At 44.1% G+C, this 25,184-nt stretch overlaps 1 long non-coding RNA gene across 1 annotated transcript; it reads right to left on the bottom strand.

Moving 5' to 3' along the window:
* Positions 1-1,004: 1,004 nt before the first annotated feature.
* Positions 1,005-24,367, bottom strand: LOC145394000 (uncharacterized). The gene is made up of 2 exons (XR_013896310.1): positions 24,102-24,367; positions 1,005-1,116 (listed from the first exon to the last, which is right to left on the bottom strand). It is a non-coding gene; the product is annotated as an uncharacterized LOC145394000 (long non-coding RNA).
* Positions 24,368-25,184: the final 817 nt, after the last annotated feature.

The raw sequence follows: 25,184 nt of genomic DNA, 5'->3' as shown, positions 1-25,184 counted from the left end.
ACTGTGTGGTACCTGATGTGAATGTGGTGTGAGAGGTGTGAGAGGTTGCATTACAGTTTGTACATATTGAATTTTCTGAGTTGTATTTTGTGTTGGCATTGTAACAGGGAAGGGTGGTGACAGTGTTGCATTCTGGTTAGGTGTAGTCGTCTTTCTGGGTTGGGTAGTTTCTTAGGGGTGTTGTCTGGTGGAGGTTTGTGAAGGGTGTTATTTGGTCGAATGTTTTGGATGGCTGTGGTGGTTATGTGTGTGTGTATGAAATATTGTGCTGGGTGGAGAAAGAGGAATATTGGTGAAGCAATTTGTATAGTGTTTGGTGGTTTTTCTCTTTGTTCTCTATGGTGGAAGGATGCAACATACAGTTGGAGGGTTGAGAAGAGTGTAAACCCATTCGATACATAGGGTAGTGGTGCAAAAGTCACCCGCTTGTTACTGGACGACGCAGGCTGTGTCGAACCTAATCTCACCCGCTCGTTACTGGACGACGCAAGCTACGTCCAACAAAATTGCCCCTTGATGGAAAGAAAAAAACGTAAATTAGTGCATAATTTAAATTCACCGAACATTTTTGTCAACACCACAAGCAAGTACAGCTATTTGTGATTATATAAATAAAAAATCTGGCAGATAGAGGCATAAAGGCAGGGGAACAAATAATTTAGCAACAACTTTGGCCGTGCGAAGTGCCGCTCTTGCACTGCAGTTCAATTGTAAGATAATTTCCTTTTCCGGTACATAAAACCGACCCGAATTGTTCTACAGTAAATGTTTATATACCAAAATGTAGCTAATGAAATTTCCTAAAACTTTTTCAGTAACAGTTGCCATAAAACATATCTTGCAATGAGAAAACACGAAGGAAAGAAAGAACATCGTAAATTGGTGCATAATTTATATTTGCCAAACTTTTTTATCAACACCATAAGCAAGCACAACTATTCGAGATTACAAGGAAAAAAAATCATGGAGATAGAAGCAAAACTAAGGGTGTGAGAATAAAATGTTTAAGAAGTACTGCGAGTGTGGAAGTAGGGGGGGGTTCTCTCAGCATTCGGCCAAGGCTGAACTGGCCCACATCCTGAGTACTTGCCTGCAGTTGGACGCAGCCTGCATCGCCTGGAAACGAAAGGGTTAACCAGAAGTGATGAATTGTGTCCCATATGATCTTGTTTGGGAGTACTGTACTTTTGTTTCTTGATAGAAGTGATCTGAATTTGTGGCCTTTGTACATCCAGTCATTATTCCAAAGGCTTTGTTTTGTGTTCTCTTAAGCATTTCCATTTTTGTGCCAGTAAATAGGGGGCTTATCTTGTGCTAGTGTAGGTCACTGTTCTAGTGAATTAGTCATAGAATTTATGTTGTATGAAGGTGGTACCTGTTATTGTTTTCAAGACATTGAGTTTATGATATGCCTTTGCTCTGATGTTATTATGTATTAAAAAAAGGTCACCTGCGCCCTTAGTAGATCTTAAAATTTTAGGTGTCTTTCCAGTGGGAGTGGTTGCTTGAGTAGGGTAACATGAGAGTTTGAGGTGTTTGTCTGGAGTTGGGAGGGTGATGGTTAATTTGGTTAGTGTATCAGTAATTTTATGTAAGCCTGTGTTAAGTGAGTGTACCATAGGTACTGTTGGGGATTATCTGCTAACTGTTGAGTTTGTGGTATGAAACATTTGCTAGGTTATTGGGAATGAATAGGGACGTTGCTAGAGATCAAACAGCATGGAGAGCTGACATTAGGTGCCAAAGGCTGACACATGCATGTTGGAGCCAATTTTTTTTTTTTTTTTTTTTTTTTTTAGATAGTGAAAAATATACTTCAGTGAGTGAAAGTGAGAGGAGGTATTGTAGGCCAAGAATGCGGGTGGATATGATGAATGAGTACAATATACAAAAACAGGTCAAGATGGTAGGGCTAGAGAATGGACTGGGTTGAGTCAGTTGGGTGACTTATGTATGGAGGACCATATGATAAAAGTTTAATGTCCCATATTTAACTTTATTAAATTTTATGGTCATCCAAATGAGTTTTCATCGTAACGTGAAGTGCATCTATTTAAAAATATATGTACAATATACATCTGCCCGTGAAGCGGAATATAAGATTCTTGGGTTTGAATAGTGAGTTTCTTAGTATCTGGCTCTCTTCATTAGTAATTTTGTTGATCATTTATTCCACTTTTATGTTTTCCGTCCTTGCGCTTTGGACCTTACTGTACTCCATAAGTGGGAAAAAGAATGTGGGATGGTAACAATGATTAACTTTTTAGTGTGTCAGTCTTTTGAGTCTTGGTAATATCCTTTTCAGTTTGTTCTTGCTGCAACAAGATTGTTCTATTCAACTGAGGAATGTCTTTAATTATGAGAGTTTTCATCAGTGCTGTATTGTTTTATTCAACTTAGGAAAGGTTTAATTATGAAAGTTTTAATTGAAGCTGCATTGAACTCCTTCAATTTAAAGAGCTTATCCCAAGATAGAATAAAGACTAATAATAACATTAATAATAATAATAATACTGTAACATGAAAATGACATCTTGCTCAGTGGGTTCATATTTATAATAAGAATCGTTTTAGTAGATCTTTTTAGCTATTATGGTACGCTGGTATGTAGATGTTATTTTTGTTATAATATAAGTATCACACTGGTCTAATTAATGCAGTTTATGGGTCACACCTTCCATGATAGCCAAATGTCTTTACGTGATTTGTTTATGTTGATAACGCTTGTTAATATAGTCAGCACTGTGATGTACTGTACATATGCAGGCATAAATACTGATCTACTTGTCATAATAATGATTCAGCATTTGCTTTCAAATCCCAGTAATGCAGTTTAGGACTTTTTTTTTTTTTTTTTTTTTTTTTTTTTAAACAGAAAAAAAAAAGGAAGCTGTCTGCATTTGTGCATTACTCTGCGCCAACCCCAGAAAGTATCAACAGTCAGGTGGCTGATAGTTGTCCAGTAAGCAGTATTTATTTATTTACTCCAAGTATTTGTGAATGGATTTTGTTGAAAGTAATTCTTGATGTATTAAAAATGTCCCTTTTAATTTCTCCTTCTGCCTTTTGCCATCTTCCCCCCCTCCTCTTCACTCTCCCTTTTCTCCCCATCCTCTTCCTCTCTTACTCTTACCCTTCCTCCTCCCTCTGCCTCTCCTCCCTTCCTACTCCCTCTCCTCCCACTACATCCTCTCCTCCTGCTACATCCTCTCCTCTCCTCCCCCTCCCTCTTCCTCTTCCTCCCCTACTCCTCCTCCCGCTTCCTCTCCTCCCCATCCTTTTACGTCTCCTCCTCTCCTTCTATCTCTCCTCTCCTTCCTTCCTCATCCTTCTTCCTCTCCTCCTCCTTCCTGTTGTTCCCTCCTCCTCCTCATTCCTTCTGTTCCCTCGCCCTCTTCCGTCTTCCTCTCCTCTTCCCTTTCGCTCTTCTCCTCCATCTTTCTCTCCTCCCCTCCTTCCCATTCTTCTACCTCTCCTCCCTCTTCCCCTCATCCACTTCCCCTCCTCCTTCCTTTCTTCCCCTCCTTACCTCCTCCTCCTCCCCTACTATCCTTGTACCTCTTCTCCCCAGCCCTCTTCCTCTCCTTCTTCCCCCCTCCTCCTCTTCTTCCCCCCTCCTCCTCTTCTTCCCCCCTCCTCCTCTTCTTCCCCCCTCCTCCTCTTCTTCCCCCCTCCTCCTCTTCTTCCCCCCTCCTCCTCTTCTTCCCCCCTCCTCCTCTCCTTCCCCCCTCCTCCTCTTCCTCCCCCCTCCTCCTCTCCTTCCCCCCTCCTCCTCTTCCTCCCCCCTCCTCCTCTCCTTCCCCCCTCTGCCTCACCTTAACTCCTCCCCTGTCCCTCCCTCTTACTCTTCCTCTTCTTCCCTTTTCTCCTCCTCCTCTCCTCCCCTTTCCCTCCCTTCCTCCCCCACTCCTCCCTCCTCCTCCTCCTTCCTTACCTTCTCCTCCTCCCTCCCCTTCCTCTTCCTCTCCTTCCTTTCCCCTTCTCCTCCCTTTCGTCTCCTCTCCTCTCCTTCCCTCCCCCTTCCTCCTGTTCTTTCCCCCTCCTCCTTCCACCTCTTCCCTCCTCCTCCTTCCACCTCTTCCTTCTACCTCTTCCCTCCTCCTTCTACCTCTTCCCTCCTCCTTCCACCTCATCCATCTACCTCTTCCCTCCTCCTTCCACCTCTTCCCTCCTCCTTCCTCTTCCTCCTCTCATCTCCTCCTCCTCCTCCCTCCTTTCATCTCCTCCTCCTCCTCCCTCCTTTCATCTCCTCCTCCTCCTCCCTCCTTTCATCTCCTCCTCCTCCTCCCTCCTTTCATCTCCTCCTCCTCCTCCTCCCTCCTTTCATCTCCTCCTCCTCCTCCTCCCTCCTTTCATCTCCTCCTCCTCCTCCCTCCTTTCATCTCCTCTTCCTCTTCCTTTCATCTCCTCCTCCTCCTCCCTCCTTTCATCTCCTTCTCCTCCTCCCCTCTTTCATCTCCTCCTCCTCTTCCCTCCTTTCATCTCCTCCTCCTCTTCCCTCCTTTCATCTCCTCCCTTTCTTCTTCTCCCCTCTCCTTTCCTCCTCTTCTTTCCCCCTTCCTCTCTTCTTCTCCCTCCTCCCTCCCTTCCTCTCTTCTCCCTCCCTTCCTCCCCCCTTCCCCCTCCCTCCTTTTCCTCCCCCCCTTCCCCCTCCCTCCTTTTCCTCCCCCCCTTCCCCCTCCCTCCTTTTCCTCCCCCCTCCTCCCTTTGCTTATCCTCCCCCCTCCTCCCTTTGCTTATCCTCCCCCCCTCCTCCCTTTGCTTATCCTCCCCCCTCCTCCCTTTGCTTATCCTTCCCCCTCCTCCCTTTGCTTATCCTCCCCCCTCCTCCCTTTGCTTATCCTCCCCCCCTCCTCCCTTTGCTTATCCTCCCCCCCTCCCTTTGCTTATCCTCCCCCCTCCTCCCTTTGCTTATCCTCCCCCTCCTCCCATTGCTTATCCTCCCCCCCTCCTCCCTTTGCTTATCCTCCCCCCCTCCCTTTGCTTATCCTCCCCCCTCCTCCCTTTGCTTATCCTCCCCCTCCTCCCTTTGCTTATCCTCCCCCTCCTCCCTTTGCTTATCCTCCCCCCTCCTCCCTTTGCTTATCCTCCCCCTCTCCTCCCTTTGCTTATCCTCCCCCCTCCTCCCTTTGCTTATCCTCCCCCTCCTCCCTTTGCTTATCCTCCCCCTCCTCCCTTTGCTTATCCTCCCCCCTCCTCCCTTTGCTTATCCTCCCCCTCCTCCCTTTGCTTATCCTCCCCCCTCCTCCCTTTGCTTATCCAACCCCCTCCTCCCTTTGCTTATCCTCCCCCTCCTCCCTTTGCTTATCCTCCCCCCTCCTCCCTTTGCTTATCCTCCCCCCTCCTCCCTTTGCTTATCCTCCCCCTCCTCCCTTTGCTTATCCTTCCCCCTCCTCCCTTTGCTTATCCTCCCCCCCCCTCCCTTTGCTTATCCTCCCCCCCTCCTCCCTTTGCTTATCCTCCCCCCCTCCTCCCTTTGCTTATCCTCCCCCCCTCCTCCCTTTGCTTATCCTCCCCCCCTCCTCCCTTTGCTTATCCTCCCCCCCCTCCTCCCTTTGCTTATCCTCCCCCCTCTCCTCCCTTTGCTTATCCTCCCCCCTCTCCTCCCTTTGCTTATCCTCCCCCCTCTCCTCCCTTTGCTTATCCTCCCCCCCCTCCTCCCTTTGCTTATCCTCCCTCCTCCTCCCCACCACTCTTCCTCTCATCTCCCCCTCCTATCCCTCCCCTATCTTATATGATCAAAGCCAACAGGTGCTAGCAAGAATTAAATAAAATCGTCTGCCGTCAGCAAAAATTAAATAAAATCGTCTGTCAGCAAGAATCAAATAAAATCGTCTGGCATCAGCAAGAATTAAATAAAATCGTCTGGCGTCAGCAAGAATGAAGTAAAATCGTCTGGTGTCAGCAAGAAATAAAATCGCCTGGCGTCAGCAAGAATGAAATAAAATCGTCTGGCATCAAGAATTAAATAAAATCGTCTGCCATCAGCAAGAATTAAAATCGTTTACCATCAGCAAGAATTAAAATCGTTTACCATCAGCAAGAATTAAATAAAATCGTCTGCCGGCAGCAAGAATTAAATAATATTGTCAGATGTCACCAAGAATTAAATAAAATAGTCAGATGTCAGCAAGAATTAAATTATGCTGGCAAGAATAAAATTGATTAAGCCTATACCATTTTATTATTCAACACAGCACATGCTACATGAAAGTAGTTGGATAAAAAAAATAGGAAGGGGGGGGGGCAGAAGAGGAAGTGGGACTAGAAGAGGGAGGGGGTGTGGGAGGGAGGGTAGAAGAGGAGGAAGGGGGGTAGATGAGGAAAGGAAAGGGGGAGTAGAAGAGGAAAGGAAAGGGGGAGTAGATGAGGAGAGGAAAGGGGGGGTAGATGAGGAGAGGAAAGGGGGGGGTAGATGAGGAGAGGAAAGGGGGGGTAGATGAGGAGAGGAAAGGGGGGGGTAGATGAGGAGAGGAAAGGGGGGGGTAGATGAGGAGAGGAAAGGGGGGGTAGAAGAGGAGAGGAAAGGGGAATAGAAGAGGAGAGGAGGGGGGGGTAGAAGAGGAGAGGAAAGGGGGGTAGAAGAGGAGAGGAAAGGGGGGTAGAAGAGGAGAGGAAAGGGGGGGTAGAAGAGGAGAGGAAAAGGGGGGTAGGAGAAGAGGAGGAAGAGGAAAAGGGGGTGTAGAAGAGGAGAGGAAAAGGGGGTAGAAGAGGAGGAAAGGGGGAGGGTAGAAGAGGAGGAAAGGGGGAGGGTAGAAGAGAGGAAAGGGGGGGTAGAAGAGGAGAGGAAAGGTAAGAGGAGAGGAGAGAAGAGGAGAGGAAAGGGGGGTAGAAGAGGAGAGGAAAGGGGGGGTAGAAGAGGAGAGGAAAGGGGGGGTAGAAGAGGAGAGGAAAGGGGGGGGTAGAAGAGGAGAGGAAAGGGGGGGGGACAAAAGGAGAGGAAGGGGGGAGAAGTAGAAGGGGGAATGGAAGGAGGAACAAATGGAGAGGAGGGGGAGGGTATAAGAGAAGGGGTGGGAAGAACAGGAGGAGAAGAAGGGGGGTAGAGGAGGAGAGGAAGGGGGAAGTAGAACAGGAGGAGAAGAAGGGGGGTAGAGGAGGAGAGGAAGGGAGAAATAGAACAGGAGGAGAAGAAGGGGGAAGTAGAACAGGAGGAGAAGAAGGGGGAAGCAGAACAGGAGGAGAAGAAGGGGGGTAGAGGAGGAGAGGAAGGGGGAAGTAGAACAGGAGGAGAAGGGGGGTAGAGGAGGAGAGGGAACAGGAGGAGGAATAGAAGTGGAAAGAAGTTATATGAGGAGGAAAGGAAAGGGGGGGGTAGAACAGAAGGGGGGAAAAGTAGAATAGGAAAGGAAGGGAGGGAGAAGTAGGAAAGGAAGGGAGGGGGAAGTAGAAGAGGAGGAGGAGGAGGAAGGGATACAAGATGAGAAAGAGAAGTAGGAGCGGAAAAGTGTAAAGCAAACGGTGGAGGTGGTGGAAGGGAAAAGGTGAGGAAGGGGGAGTAGAAGAGATGAGAAATGAATGTTAGAGGAAAGGAAAGAGGGGGAGGGGAGGGGAATATGGGATAGGGAAGACGGGGTAGGAAAAGAATGAAGGTGGAGGAGAAAGAGAACGAGAGGAATAGGGGGAAGAGGAGAAAGGAGGGTGCAACGGAAAGGATGGGAAATAGAGGAAGATGAAGAAAAACAGGGGAGAGGGGGGGAAGGAAGAGGGTGGAGGAGGATGTGGAAGGAAGATAGACGAGGAAGAGAAAGGAGAATGAAAAGAATACAGGGAAGGAAGAACAGCAGAAAGAAGGGGTAGAAGAGGCAGAGAGAAAGAGAGCAGAGGTGGAATGACAAGAGAAAAAGAGAATGATAAAGAGTAAAGATGGAAGAGATGGGTGAAAGGGGAAAGTGAGAGGAGATGGACAGGAGAAGGAGGAAGAGGAGAGGGAAAGGAGGAGGAAAGTTGGAGTGGAAGAGGGTGAAGAAAATAGGTTAGGTGGAGGATGAGACGGAAAAAAAGATGAGGAAGAAGGGGTGGAAAAGATGAAAAGCAGAAGGAAGGAGGGGTAGAAGAGGAAAAGAAGAGAGCAAGGAGGAAGAGGGTAAAGACAGGATGGGAAGGAGAAGATGGAGGAAGAAGGATATCGAGTGATAAACATGACAGGGCAGGACAGGACAGAGCATGGCAAGAACAGCAGAGATGGCAGGACAGGGCAGAGGAAGGCAAGAATAGCAGAGATGGCAGGACATGACAGAGGAAGCCAAGAATAGCAGAACATAGCAGAGATGGCAGGACAGGACAGAGGAAGGCAAGAACAGCAGAGCATAGCAGAGATGACAAGGCAGGGCAAAGCTAGGCAAGAATAGCATGGATGGCAGGGCACAGCAAGTATGCGAAGGAGAGTATGACTGCGTACAGGGATGGCAGGGCATAGCAAGTTTGCAGAGGAAGTGAGAGATAGCTTGACAGGGTTGGCACGATAGGACAGGACAGGGATGGTAGGAATAGCATGGCGTAGTAAGGGTGCAGGGAAGGGAATGGCTGTGTATTGCAAGGGTGCAGGGCACCAAAAGAGATGGCAGGAATAGCAGGGCAGGGGAATGTGGCAGGGCATAGGAATGGCTGGATATGGCAATGGTGCAGGGGAGGGAATGGCTGCATCTTGCAAGGGTGCAGGGGAGGGAATGGCTGCATCTTGCAAGGGTGTAGGGGAGGGCATGGCTGTGTATTGCAAGGGTGCAGGGGAGGGCATGGCTGTGTATTATAAGGGTGCAGGGGAGGAAATTCCTGTATATTGCAAGGGTGCAGGGGAGGAAATTCCTGTATATTGCAAGGGTGCAGGGTAGGATGGGGATGGCAGCACAGGGGTGACAGGACAGGACAAGGATGGCAGGGCAGGGCAGGACAAAGATAACAGGACAGGAGAGGAATGGCAGGACAAGGGTGACAGGACAAAGGATAACAGGACAGGACAGGGATGGCAGGACAAGGATAACAGGACAGGACAGGGATGGCAGGACAAGGATAACAGGACAGGACAGAGTTGATAGGACAAGGATGGCAGGACAAGGGTGACAGGACAGGACATAGATGATAGGACAAGGGTGACAGGACAGGGCAAGGACAACAGGACAGGACAGGGATGACAGGAAAGTGATAGCAGAGCAGGTATGGGATTGCACGAATAACATGGCTTTGTACTGCATGGGTGCAGGGAACGGAATGATTGTGTATTGCAAGGGTGCAGGGGAGGGCATGGCCGTATTCCAAGGGTGCAGGGGAGGGCATGGCTGTATTGCAAGGGTGCAGGGGAGGGAATGGCTCTGTAGTGCAAGGGCACACGGGAGGGCATGGTTGTGTATTGCAAGGGTGTAGGGGAGGGAATGGCTGTGTACTGCAAGGGTGCTGGAGAGGGCATGGCTCTGTACTGCAAGGGTGCATGGGAGGGCATGGCTGTGTTCTGCAAGGGTGCAGGGGAGGGCATGGCTGTGTATTGCAAGGGTGCGGGGGAGGGCATGGCAGTGTATTGCAAGGGTCAAGGGGAGGGTATGGCTGTGTATTGCATGGGTGCAGGGGAGGGTATGGCTGTGTATTGCAAGGGTGCAAGGGAGGGAATGGCTGTGTATTGCAATGGTGCAGGGGACGATACGGCTGTGTACTGCACGGGTGCAGGGGAGGGTATGGCTGTGTATTCCATGGGTGCAGGGGAGGGTATGGCTGTGTATTCTATGGGTGCAGGGGAGGGTATGGCTGTGTATTGCAAGGGTGCAAGGGAGGGAATGGTTGTGTATATACTGCAAGGGTGCAGGGGAGGGCATGGCTATGTATTGCAAGGGAGGGAATGGCTGTGTACTGTAAGGATGCAGGGGAGGATATGACTATGTATTGCAAGGGTGCAGGGGAGGGCATGGCTGTGTATTGCATGGTTGCAGGGGAGGGCATGGCTGTGTAATGCAAGGGTGCAAGGGGCAGCATGGCTGTGTATTGCAAGGGTGCAAGGGGTGACATGGCTGTGTATTATAAGGGTGCAAGGGGTGGCATGGCTGTGTATTGCATGGGTGCAGGGGAGAGCATGGCTGTGTATTGAAAGGGTGCATGGGTGGGCATGAGAATGATGGCAAGGTAGCAGTCCTGGGGGAGGAAGGGATGGCAAAGCAGGGCAGGGCAAGGAAGCACAGCAGGGCAGAGGTGCATGGCAAGGATGCAACAAAGGCAGGGCAGGGCAAAGACTGGGAAGGGAAAAGGGCAGGCCTGGAAGGATAGCAAAGCAGGGTGATTGTAGGGTGGGTTGCAGGGTGGTGGTGGTGGTGGCAGGGTGGGTTGTAGGGAGGGTCTCAGGGTGGCAGTAGTAGTGGTAGGGTGGGTTGCAGGGTGGCCGTGGTAGTGGTAGGGTGGGTTGCAGGGTGGTGGTGGTGGTAGGGTGGGTTGTAGGGTGGTAGTGGTGTTGGTAGGGTGGGTTGCAGGGTGATAGTGGTGGTGGTAGGGTGGGTTGCAGGGTGGTGGTGGTGGTGGTAGGGCAGGATGCAAGGTGGCAGTAGGGTGGGTTGCTGGGTGGTGATGGAGGTGGTAGGGTAGGTTGCAGGGTGGTGGTGTGGTAGGGTGGGTTGCAGGATGGTGATGGTGGTGGTAGGGTGGGTTGCAGGGTGGTGGTGGTGGTAGGGTGGGTTGTAGGGTGGTAGTGGTGTTGGTAGGGTGGGTTGCAGGGTGATAGTGGTGGTGGTAGGGTGGGTTGCAGGGTGGTGGTGGTGGTGGTAGGGCAGGATGCAAGGTGGCAGTAGGGTGGGTTGCTGGGTGGTGATGGAGGTGGTAGGGTAGGTTGCAGGGTGGTGGTGTGGTAGGGTGGGTTGCAGGATGGTGATGGTGGTGGTAGGGTGGGTTGCAGGGTGGTGGTGGTGGCAGGGTGGGTTGTAGGGTGGTGGTGGTAGGGTGGGTTGTAGGGTGGTGGTGGTTGGGTGGGTTGCCGGGTGGCGATAGTAGTGGTAGGGTGGGTTGCAGGGTGGCGGTGGAAGTGGTAGGATGGGTTGCAGGGTCGTGATGGTAGGGGGGGTTGCAGGGTTGTGGTGGTGGTAGGGTGGGTTGCAGGGTGGTGGTGGTTGTAGGGTGATAGTGGTGGTGGTAGGGTGGGTTGCAGGGTGGTGGTAGGGTGGGTTGCAGGGTAGTGGTGGTGGTGGTAGGGTGGGTTGCAGGGTAGTGGTGGTGGTGGTAGGGTGGGTTGCAGGGTAGTGGTGGTGGTGGTAGGGTGGGTTGCAGGGTAGTGGTGGTGGTGGTAGGGTGGGTTGCAGGGTAGTGGTGGTGGTGGTAGGGTGGGTTGTACAGAGGTAGTGGTGTTGGGTGGGTTGCAGGGTGGCGGTGGTGGTGGTAGGGTGGGATGCAGGGTGGTGGTGGTTGTAGGGCAGGATGCAAGGTGGTGGCAGGGTGGGTTGCAGGGTGGTGATGGTGGTAGGGTAATTGGATGGGTGGTATAGCGAGGGGAAGGAAGAGAAGAGGAGGAGGAAGAAAGAGGAAATGGATGGAAGGAGGTAGCCTAATACAATACTTAACTATATGAAATACTAAAACACAGAGAATAACCCTCAAAATGTTTTAATTTGTAATATAATGCCAACAAGAGGAATCACTAGTTTAAGCTTCAGAAAGTGCTTATATAATAATAATAATAATAATAATAATAATAATAAAAACCTACTAGAAAACCCTATCAGTAATAACTCATTTAAGATACCTTCACTAAGCACGATTCCTCTATTAATCTGTCAGTCAAAAATACACTTTTCACATAATATACATCTTAACCTCAAAAGTGTGCTGTGAAAGACTGAGGTTAATTCATCTAAAAATATTGATCCAAATTTAACACAAATACATACCTTGATACTTACGGTAATTGCTGTCTTGCATATGATTCTTAAATGACTGAGAAAAAGTCCCTCTTGTTGCAACCTACCCTTAACTTAAGCAATGATCACCTATCGGCAATTTACGGGGATATTTATCAATTATTAAACGAGGAATTACTTTTTGCTGGCATTATACACAAACAAAATGCACAATTTACACCTATTTAGTTTGTAGTAGTGTGGAAAATGTGCCCTTACATCTCAGATGATGTGTTTTAATATGATTTAATTCTATGCATATATAAACTGAGCTTCTTAAATTACCCTGAAATTAAGAGTGCATGGTAGGCCTGTTGAAGTGGTTCAGTATTTTCATATTGGTCATATATCGTTTGTAAAGGCTCCAACATGCTTGCGATGGCCTTGGTCACCTTATGGCTGCTTGATCTCTGGCAGCCTTCCCTATTCAGTTCCTTATCCCTGAGTTCACACACTATGACCTCATTCCAAGTAAAAGTCTGCCTCTCACAACCCTACCCCCGATTCTCACCTTTCACACCCAGTTTTTATAAAAATGAGGTGCTAAGCAGACACCTTCATGTGGTGGCACTGATGTAATCAGGCCACATAGAGTAAAAAGGGCCAGATGCTCACTCGCTGACCTTAAATATTTAAGCCCCTGGAATCCTGACTGCCTCACACATTTTTCTCTACATAAGCGCTTCGTAATTATCAACTTCATGACTTGCCCATTCAACATCAACACCAATACAATACCAGCTGGTGTTCTCAGTGTCAAAAATCCCTTGTGGCTAAACACACAGACACAGGACAACCAAGGGATTCTCAATCCAGTAAAACATGAACATGTAAACAACCACCACACTCCAACAAGTCCTCCACACAGATTTATAAGGCTGCCTCCCCCCCCCCAGCCACACTATGTACCTCTTCATAGTAAGTTATTTTTACCTGACAGAACTGGACCAATCCCATGAAACATAGTGAAATTTGGTCACGTGACAGGAATGAGTCTCCTCGATTACTAGTTAACTCAGTCTGGCCCCACTTTGTCAGAGGAAAATAAAAGTATTATGACCATTCAAACCACCAAAGGAGTTGTACTAGACCTATCACTTGATCATTGCCCCAAATTAATTTAAAAGTGACATCCATCCAAATAAAACATGCAACCATTTTTGTGTTTTGTTTTTCCTTATTTCCTTTTTTTTCTGTTAATAATTTATCCAGTACATACTCACTACCTGGTCACTACAGCCACTCAAAGCCTGTAACACTACATGCACTGCCTCAACAACATCTCTCTGCCTCCTCTAACCAACACTACATTTTCCTCCTCTTCCTCTACCCAACACAACACCTCCCTCTTCCCCCTCTACCCAACACAACACTTCCCTCTTCCTCCTTTACCCAGCAATACACTTCCCTCTTCTTCCTCTACCCAACACTACACTTCCCTCTTCTCCTCTACCGAACATAACACCTCACACAATTTTTTCCCCCCCTCTACCTAATTGACCTCCATCCTAAAAGGACTGTTCTGAAAAGTATTTTATTTTTATCATACTGTTGAGTGGCTAAAACAAGTATCTGTGCATACTACATAAGGAGGATTTTTTTTTTTTTTTTTTTAATAGAAAAAAGTAACTGAAAGCCAGAAGCCTGCATGACTATAAAAAAAAAAAAAAATCAAGATCCATTCATTTTCAGATGCCTGGACAAACTGCCCTAAAACTGAATTTTGGGTGATAATTTCTAGGGCATCAAGCTTGTAATATTGTAAACAGGTTTATGATATTATTCACACTTATACACTTTACGATACAATAATCTCATAAAAGCCTGACTTTCCATTTTTGTACTGGCCTATATCTTCCAGTAAATGGTAACCACTCTTTCTAAACAGTATATATTTTCTCTCTATATTGATAAGCATCTGATATGGCATCCTAAATAAGTGTTAATACGATGATATATGATATTACCACAAGCTGGTCCTGGTAGAGCTCTGGCAGTGGGATGTTTGGTGAATCAGGTTCCTGAATAACAAACATGACTTCATGATTCAATTATTACGTGGCATTCAGTGTCAAAGCAATTTGTATGCACTAACTCCAGGGCTATATAAAATCCATTCTGTCACTTTTTCTTACTCCTCTTTCCTTTTCAGGTGGTTTTACATTAAGTGACAAGTCTAAAGGTTTCTTGTAAGCCAAGAAACCATTTACAACGCTGGGTGGTAACCATATAACCCAACCATACGTGTTCCCTGCGTGTGAATAAGTTCTTGGTGGAGGGGTCAGTGCCCCTCCCCGTAAAATAATCAACTCAGACAATTAATGACCACCCCTTATGGGACCATGGTGTCTAGCTATAGACAGATGGACTATGTACACCAAATATTAGCTGTAGTGAGAACAGTCTCCCTATATTGAGAGAGTAATCAAATGTAATGCTGTTCTTGTACAGTAACACTAGAGAGAGGTGGGTAAAGTCGTGTATACAGTATGAACCTTCCTGAGATATCAATCATTACATTTTTACTTTTGAGAATACTGACTCCCTCCTCCACAGATACTTGCTTTAGCTACTGTGTACAGTAACTACCCAGCACCTACACCCATTCAAAACCTACACTAGTGCTTCAAAAACATCTGTTCTCATCCTACTCCCAGCACTAAAGTTCACAAATATATATCTGATACATTTTTTTTTCTCCCCCCTTAAATGGCCCCATTCAGAAGGGACTGCTGTGAAAATTTATGGAATTTCATAATACAAGTCACTGGCTCCGACCACCTGCACTATTTGCAGTCCACAAATGGTTGTGACTCTCAACATTTTTTTTTTTTAAGATATAAACAGAACTTTTATTTTTATTAGTTAAGACTGTATACAGCTACTACCTATACACAAAAGGTCACTACAGCCATCCAAAAATCTCCAACCAAACAGAAACTTTCAAAAACCATCACCAGACACCCACCCTTCAGAAACATGCCTACCCAGAGAAACATGAATACCCCTACTCTCTCTCTAACTTGGTCTAAAGATGCCTTGTGCTCTCTCATGGATGCTGAGTTGTAAGAATACATTTCATAAGCACTAAAATGTAATCCTGCTTATGAAGAAATGCTATGGAATGAATGTATTCAAAACCTACACAACAAAGAGTGCTTCCAAAATATCTGTTCTTATCCTATACCCAACACTAAATTTCACATTGATACATATTTTTTTTCCTAACCCCTTAAAATGGCCCCCATTCCAATGAAACTGTGCTGTGAAAAGCATATGTTCACAGTACAGGTCACCGGCTCCGACCATCTGCAATACCAGTAGCCTAAGTGCAATCCGCCAGTGGCTGTGGCCGTCATCCACTTTTTTTTTTTTTTTTTTCCAACTTTACTATTTCAGACAGTAAATGGCTAATACCTAGATATATATGGCCACTACAGCCACACAACAGAAGCCTTCAAAAACCATTACGAGATACCCACCCTTCAGATACAACCATACCCAGAGAAACACAATTACACCTATACTCTCTCTGCCTCTCTTTACTCTAACTTGGTTTAAAAATGGCTTATGCTCTCTCATGATTGCTGAGTTGTGAGAATACGATAAACAAGCATTAAAATATGATGCCTGTCATGATTAAAAGCTATGGAAAGAATGCAGGTCTGTAATATTTGGTTTCTGCCAGTGGGGAATGTTAAAAAAAAAAAAAGCTATAAAAACATGAAAATTTGTGCCAAGTTAGAGTGAAATGAGTATAACCAGACTTCAACACAATCATCATCTTTCTCTACTTTAGTGCCAACACAATAAAAAACTCACAGACAATACACTATGACCACAGTGTAATGCCTCCTCTCACACCACAACACACTCACCACACACATGCACTACACACACTATAACACCACATTACCACAAAACACTCACCACATGTACCACAGTGTAAGGCCTCCTCCCACACCACAACACACTCACCACACTACCACAACAGACTATCCTTCAACATATATCTTTCGGACTGCCAGGATTTCTGTAGTCACTCAAGTGGGATTACAAGCCAAGATTTACTAACACACAGCAAATATTCTTAAAAACTGCATAATCTTGAACTAACAGGTTTATCATGTACTGACAAAGAAATAAAATATAAGAATTAATTTTTATGCAAAGGGAAGGTTGGGGGGGGGGGGAACACTCTCAGTACAGGTGATGGGAGAGTCAGAGGTCTGTAATGATTTTTAGCACTAGGGCAAGGTTTCTCTCCCAATTTCTTTTTCTTTCTTTCAATTTTATTTTCAGTGAACAAGGAACAAAGAATAACAAGTTTTAAGGTGGGAGAATTATCAATACCATGCCTAGTGAAGTGGACTAATCAGCATCATCATCACCACCTTCGTAACCAATAGTTTTTCAATCATGATCGTTACCATTTTTTTTCTTTTTCATGCTGTCATCCCCTGTTCATTGTTTTTTTTTACATATGGATGCAATGTATAGGGCTCATAAAGCAAAGAGGAAACCTAGAAGAGGAAGAAACTAGCCAACTGCAATCCCACTGAAATGACTCTGAGATTCATTCACTCACCATTTAAATCCCAGTATCTTCACACACACACACACACACACACACACACACACACACACACAAAACCAAGGAGGCATCACACATCCATGCTCATTCCAACACCGATATTAAATCACTGTCATTTACATAAACTCACTCTCTCTCTCCAATTATAAACCACCACAACCCAACCCAACAGACACCAACACCATCACAAACACCCAAAGATCCACAGACTAAGAAAAAGCAACAGAGTAGAAGAAACATCCACAGCAATGCCTTAGAATAAACATAATGATGGTTCTAAAATGTATAAACAATTGGCTGTGATGTCAGAGAGCTTACAACTTTATACAACATAGTCTGTGTAACTTAATATTGCATATTGGACAAACTAATCTGCTCATCACATAATACTGCTGATTTCTGAGATGCCATGGGCTAATAGATGATAGGGACCTGACTGGCAAATTAGTTCTTGCACATGCTTAGGAAAATATGGCAAATGACTGTGTGATATGAAACAGTATATCAAAATAATTCTGTCCATTGGGCACCTTAGGATCTTCCCATATAGTTATAAAATTCTAAACACCTGAAGATGACATTACTAGTGCACATTTTCCCACACTACTACATATAAGAATAGATATATAAAAGATAACATATTACAATAATAAACACATGCATAACTATAGTCAGTATATTTTCATCTGACAAAACATGGTAACTATTATAACTTCAGTACTTAATCATTGGTGTATAAAATTCAACAGGCCTTAGTGATGAGATAGGGATGAGCCTCCTTGGTTACTATTCAGACTGAGGTAGTTTGAGCCTCCTTGGTTACTATTCAAACAGGTAGTTTGAGCCTCCTTGGTTACTATTCAAATTAACTCTCACGTTTGACTACACTTTGCCATAATCCAAGCTAACAGGTTATGAATCTCTGTGGCTACATAAAGTCTGGAAAGCCTTAGTGATGAAGTAGGGATGAGACTCCTTGGTTACTAATCAAATTAACTCTCCAGTCTGACTACACTTGGCCATAATCCAAACTAGAGGTTATGAATCTCTGTCAGGCGAAAGCAAACTGACTATAGAATAAATCAACAGAAATAAACAGGCATCTAAAAACATACCCACATCAATACATAAACAGTCAGCCACAGGAAAAAAAAATATATATTAAAAACATACACCGTATTAACGACAAATATTCGTATATATGCAGGGAAAAATCTCAACTCATTAACCTCTGACATAAATGAAGAGAATCAACTGGGGATGTTTAATAAAGATAACTCAAAATGATGGTTATTCTTGGATAACTAAGGATGCTTGTTAGTTTTAAATTCTCAGCGATATTTAGCACAATACATTTTTCTTTTTAATGCTGTTATAAAAAAAACAAAGGCTGCAAGAAATAATACACAAAGGAGAGCCAAATTCAAGATCCATTAATTCTGAAATTCCAGCACACATTGCATTTAAAAGACTGGAGGTCATAGGCAGAGGGAAATACAGATTAAGGAAAACAAATTCATAGCAGACCTGCTGCCAATTAAAATCAACCAAAGAAAAACAAGAGCACATATTTTTTCAGCCTGTTTTTTCCTGTGGCAGACTGTGCAGTACATCACTATCAAATGGCAATAATAACAATGCAAAAATAACAAGAAAATGGGCATAAAAATAGGCATACAAATAAAACAACCAACATCAATACTTCAGGAAGCATAATACTGTATATGCAAAACACCTATTTTTATTGTTTGGTAAAAAAAGCACTATGGCTTTTCGGGGTCCTTTTATATGCCACAGTTATTTATGATCTTTTGGGCTGATAATACCTGCTGTTGTGGTGGTCTCAGGCTCATTTTAACTACTAGGAATCATAGTCAATGCTGGAGAAACTAAATACTGGAATTTAATCAAAGAAAAGGGGCAATATTAGCCTTTGCATGAGTTAAATTTCAAAATTATCTTTTTAACAAATATTATCTTCTAATAATCTTTTTCAGAAATGTGTGTGCATCTTTCAGCAGTCTGCTTTGGGAAATGACACGCATATAACATTAGCAAAATTTCTCAGCTCATTTAGCAACATCTCATTCAAGAAGCAAGATGATCAGCACACACATTTAGGCTACAAACAACTGACACTGTTTTACTTAGTCTGAGAGCAAATACTGTATTGGCAAAAATGCTGAAACTGACACTACACTGGTTCAGAGAAGTGGTTTGGTTACAGCATTACTACAAAGGAATACAGGACCACAGAACAGCAGCCCACAGTTTACTAAACCAGAGTACAGGGCTGCCCATGTGTATCTGGTGTTGTCGGCTCAGTCTGCGGGTAAGGGGGATGCATGTATTTTGACGACTTTATTCACTTATGCTCTGGTTAACTGGGGATTAAATTACTATCTTTCCTTTGTAAATGCTAGTTGAAAGAAGACTAATATGGTGCTAGTCATGAAGAAGTGCTATGGAAAAGATGTTGGGCCACAGTGCTATCTTATTCTGCCAGTGAGGTATGGGAAATGAATCTGCATAAAGACGAAAATCTCATGTCTCCTTGTGTCATGCTTTTGTGTGTCATGTCTGTCTGTTATGTCTGTGTGTGTCATGTCTCTGTGGTACTTCAATTTGTATATGGATGGAACTATAAGAGAGATAATAGGAAGGGATGTAAATATATTGGAGTGTCCTATTAGGGAGGGTAAGATGTGGAAACTTCCTCAGCTGTTGCTAGCTGATGATACTGTATTGTGAGGAATGTGAACTGCAAGGCTTGGTGAATGAGTCTGAGATGTACGTAAGAAACAAAATCCAAAAGAGAATGTATGGGTAAAGTTATGGTCTTGAGGGAAATCACAGCATACACAGTGAGCCTGGAAGGTAAGGAAACAGATAATGAGAGTGCATCCAAGTACTTTAGTAGTGTGTTGAGTAAGGATGGATGGAAGTGCTTGAATGGGTACAGCAGGGCAGAAAGGTTGCTGGATCACTGAAAGCTGTGATAGGGAGTTGGGATGAGAGCACAGAAGTGAGGCTTGGAACCTGTTGGAAGGACACAAGTCAAAGTAAGAGCAGTGGATATGAAGTGAGGAGTGTGTGGAGTTTTATGGACAGCCAGATATACAAATGAGACAGTAAAGATGCATTGTGGTGCTATTAGGAGAAATACTTTGAGACAGTTTGGCCATGTAGAGGATGGAGAATGTGAGACTGACTAAAAGAAGGTACTGTATGTGTATGCCGTGGAGGGGGAGGGGAGGAGGGGAGACCATGGCTGAGATGGAAGAATGGAGTGGAGAGATACGAGGGAGGGGGTGTGTGAGTTGGAGAGAGGGTAGTCAAATAGCAGATGACAGTGCAATATGGAGTTAATTTGTTTGTGGCCCCCCTTATGGAACCGACATGTCTGGCAGTAGATAGATACAAGTTAGAGGGTAAAAATTTCTGCTTACTAAAATGAGTGAACTTTAAGCAATTACTGAATCAAATGCAAGAGGAAATATTTAATTACTTGATAAAAAAATGTAAACAATGGATGAAAACAAGCAATCACTATAAAGAGTTATGAGAAACAGAAAATGATGTAGGGTAGAGATGCTAATTTGACTGAGCCTTCACCATATCGATCATCATAATCATCAATATAATCATCATCATTCATTATTATTAAAATCATTGCAATCATCATCATCATCATCACCCTCACCTCTTCTTCCCACCTAAGGATGAGGTATGGTATGGTTCAAAAGAGAAGGACAAAACACATGGGATCAGACATGTTATATATGAACCACCCTGTATTTTTTGGCATCTGTAGCATATAACCAGGCCTTACTGCATCTGTTTGTGATGTACAGGCATGTGCAAAAGTATGCCAACAATACTCTACCAGCACTAACTTGTATGTCATATTTATCACTCTTCCCCAAATGACAAGAGAGTAACATTCCTTCTCTTGCTTGTTTTACTGATGCTTAGAACAGACACCTTCATCTGGTACTTATCATATTGAAGTTGTCACGTTATACAAACAGCCTGCAGTTCCTTTACAACAGCCTTCAGTTCCTTTACAATCCCCCTAAAGGAGAATGGCGGACTATGAAAGAGTGCAGTCCTTATCACATATTTCAAACAACACCTTCCATTCCTACAGCTGGCAGAGTAGTGCCTACATACTTTTGCTCATGCTCAAGACAGGAGTCTTGCTAAACATTTCATAGCCTATGGCTGTATACGGCTGACCAGTTGTCTATAACCTAAGTCGCTTTACTTGAATCTGGTGAAGAAGTCATCTTTCAGAGCTGACAGCAGGATGTAATGAAACTGGTTGTTTGATGTGACTACCAATCAAAGTGGACAGCTCGTGACTAAGATAAGTGACAAGCCAAGTGGCTTAATCTTGCTACGCAGGATATAAGTTACTACATTTGGTGGTAGCATACAACTAGACAGTCACATGATGGTGTAAGGAGTTATGGCACTCCCATAAGATATGACATCAGTCAGTAGCTAGTCCCAGGTCTCTTGCAAAAAGGGGAAACAAAAAATTGGTGAATGAACGGATGGCTGTGAATGCATGGTCCAGCATCTCATAGATGTGAACAAAGTGTGCAATGTCCGGCTTGCAATATCCACTTAAGAGCGTATGCCCAATCCTTGAAGCATTGCCTAGGCCATAAAAAAACAAAACAAAACAACCGTGAATACAACCCCCTCATAGAGCATTCCGCCCCCTTACTGTATGGCCACGTGGTTATTGCAAGCAAGGGCTGCGTGCATGTTTACTTATATAATCATCCACCTGTGCGCCACTTATCCTTCCAACAACTGCAATGAGGACGCCTTCTCTTTGAACTCCGGAAGTTCCCATTACTGATGTTGGAACCGACATATATCATGGCACACAATGGTGGGTTGTGTGTGCTGTAAATGTGATTTACCCAACCACCCAGTCATCCCCAATCCCCCAGAACCCCACTAGCAGCAAAGGGACTTAGGGCCACACTACATGATGTATTAGAAGAGCAAGGCAAATACCACACTAGCAAATTTTCAACAAGAAATTACATTACTTTATTCTTAAGAAGAAGATTTATGTTCATTTTCTGCCAGCGTAAACTTTAATCTCAGTCTGATTCGGTGCTTATTTTTTACATGCGTACCAGTACTTAGCATTCTAACTTCCAGCATAAAATTTTATCATTTTTACTCTGCTGCATGTGTCATAAATGGTAATCGTTCATACACCATAGTTACTAATCTCACTCAAACCTTTAGCACATTTTTAAGAGTATGTCTAATATCTATTTGATGTTAATACCGTAATCGCTTTTCCTGACGCACACACTTTCATGGAATGATAAGGTTAACTACATACAAGGGGGAATCGACAGGGCCGAGGTTTGTAAATAATGAGCATACAACTAGTTACATGGTGGTGTAAGGAACTAGAGCACTCCAGCTGGATGTGGCCCTGTATGGTATTAAATTAGTCAGTAGCTAGTCCCAGATCTCTTGCAAAAAGGGGAAACAAAAAATTGGTGAATGAATGGGTAGCTGTGACTGCATGGTCCAGCATCTCATAGATGTGAACGAAGTGTGCAACGTCTGGTTTGCAATATCCACTTAAGAGTGTATGCCCAATCCTTGAAGCATTGCCTGGGCCATGAAAAATAAAAAACAAAACAACCGTGAATACAACCCCCTCATAGAGCATTGCGCCCCCTTACTGTACGGCCACAACGTGGTTATTGCAAGCAAGGGCTGCGTGCATGTTTACTTATATAATCATCCACCTGTGTGCCACTTATCCTTCCAACAACTGCAATAAGGACCCCTTCTCTTTGAACTCCAGAAGCCCCCATTACCAATGTTAGAACCGATATATATCATGGCACACAATGGTGGGTTGTGTGTGCTGTATAAGTGATTTACCCAACAACCCACTCATCCCCAAATCCCCAAAACCCCACTAGTAACAAAGGTACCTGTGGCCACGTTACACAACAGTAAAAGAACAACTAATTTAGCACGAAATTTTACTTTTACGATGCAGACTTTTCATTCATTTACTGCCAGCACAAAACTTTAATCTTCTCACTCCAATTTGGCACTTATTTTTTTACACGTGTACTGATACTTCCACAAAGGGGAATCGACAGGGCCGAGGTTCATAAACAATGAGTAACGCCGACACTGCAGGGTCGATTGGTGTGGGTGATTGAAACGGAAACAATAACAAGAATATCCACAAGTACCTGAAACAACTGGCCAAACCACAGGCTGTGAAAATCTGTACACTGTGCATCAATTACAATACAAACATCATAATAATAATCAGTCAATAATCATAGGCATAATTCACTGGGGTGTCTTTTAGGTGGCTTAGGAGGCTTGCTAATAAATCATGTTACGAAATCATCACAGCCACAAAGAAGACAAGCCACTTTGACTGAACTAACACCAGACATTGTTCAACTGAGAGAAATACTGTACCAGCAGTCAAAGGCATCAAAAATAACATGAGGAACCTATCACAAAATTCTTGCAGTATATCTATCTAGCTAGCACTTACTGTAATCTCTCTACTATGTGTATCTGTGTAATGTTTATCTATCTGTGTACTTGTCCATCTATCCATCAACTTGAAATAATTTTGAGCTGAGGCAAGGAGACATGCTAATCATGAAGAAGTGCAATGACAAGGTTTCGAAACTATCTGCTACTGGTATACCTGGGGAATTTACTTACTGTACTCTTGTTACTTTAACCTGGCATACAATAAGCATCTTAGCAATAGTTTATCAGGTAGAATGCTAGTCATAAAGAAGTGCAATGGGACAGATGTAGACCTGTAGTACTGTGCTATTCTACCACTGGGCTACATGAAAATAGCTGGCGAATGGAGAAATCCTGGGCCAAGTTATGGTGTAAGAACTATGATAATTGAGCATTAATATTAATAAATAGGTTAAAAATACAGATCATTATCATCCTCGGACCCACAAGCATCACTCTCAGCTGAATAAAACCACCTGGTGTTAGTTGGAATAAAGACAGTTGCTCTCCCACTTACGAACACCTGTGCTACAAACATTGTTGTTAAGATTAAAGACTTACCAGATTAAGATTTTAATTGGCCTTGTGGTTAGCCTTGTTCTTACTAAGCCCACAGCCTCATAGTGCCAGAGACTGATTCCTGGCACCGCAGCATCCTATCCTATCATCATCATCGTTGTTCTCAATTAGCATGTAAAACGAGTACAGTATCTAGATTAAGTTAACGGCCTTGTATACTCTAGTGGTGGAAAGATCTAATTACTGAGCCTAGCACTGCCACTAATCCTAATTATCATCATCGTTAGACATTATTATTTGCTATCATCATTGGGCATTATCATTATCAACAGCCCTGCTCATCCCATCCAAGGATAGGGTAAGGAATTCTCAATTAAACTTTCATGAGTAGGGGAGCAACTGTAAACATACTCGGCCCATCTCAACTTGGCTTAAGGGTGATTTGGAAAAGATGTACAGTCACAGTATTGCTATCCTTGAATTACCCTGTTTCTGGGCTTTGGGAATTAGGCTGCAAAGGACAAAAATCTTTGTCAAGTCATGGCAGACAAACCAAAAATTTTCTAACTCACATTTCAGATGGGTTGTAGTGGCTATAGCTGTAGCAGTAGTAGTGGTAGTTGTAGAAGATAAGATTAGAACACAGAAGGCCTAAGGAAACCTCTTCAGGGCAACCAGAGGTATTTCCCCAGAGGTTTGAGGTAACTGTGTAATGAGGTACCTGCAGCACCAACCCCAACGCGGCATCACCACCCATCGCAGCATCGTCATCGATCACAGCATCACTAACCCCATCACAGCATCATCACCCATCACCGCATCGACATCGATCACAGCATTGTCATCCATCCCAGCATCACTAACCTCATCGGCACTAGTAACACCAACACAGCAGCAACAGGAACAGCAACTAGCACAGACAGCTCCTGAAAATATGGCAGGTTTTTAGGAGATAATCTCAGGTCTGTTGATAGTTTAACCCTTTGTCTATCGAGGTGTTCAATACATAAGTTAATTAACTCTTAAAAATAAAAATAAAGGGTAACCTTTCGGTCTATCATAAAATTCTTGCAATCTATCTATCTCTGTGTATCTGCGTAAAGCTTATCTATCTGTATACTTGTCTATCTAGCAATCTATCTATGTGTGTGTGTAATGTTTCTCTATCTGTCAGTGTACTAGTCTATCTATCTGTCTATCAACCTGAAATAATCCTGGGTTAATGCAACAGCTTGTCAAGGAGACATGCTAATCATGAAGAAATGCAATGGAAAGGTTTCAAAACTATCTGCTACTGGTATACCTGGGGAATCTGCTTCCTATAGCTACTCTTGTTATTCTAACCTCGCATACAATTACCAACTCAGCAATAGTTTTTCAAGTAAAAAGCTTGTCATGAAAAAGTGCAATGGGAAGAATGTAGACCTATAGTACTGTGTTATTCTACCAGTAAGCTACGAGAAAAAAGCTGGTGAAGGGAAAAATCCTGGGCCAAGTTAACTGTGCGCGAACTATGACAACTGAGCACAGACTAATATCAATAACTAATAAGTTAAAAATTAAGATTATTATTATCCTTAAACCCCAAGAATTCCTCTCAGCTGAATAAAACCATCTGATGTTAGTGGGAATACAGTTGCCCTCCCACTTACGAA

This window comes from Coenobita brevimanus, chromosome 26 (genome assembly GCF_032717465.1).
Source record: "Coenobita brevimanus isolate Jiangsu-jjx chromosome 26, ASM3271746v2, whole genome shotgun sequence".
NCBI lineage: Eukaryota > Metazoa > Arthropoda > Malacostraca > Decapoda > Coenobitidae > Coenobita > Coenobita brevimanus.
The sequence above is the reverse complement of the archived record's forward strand: the minus strand, read 5'-3'. Positions and strand labels throughout refer to the sequence as shown.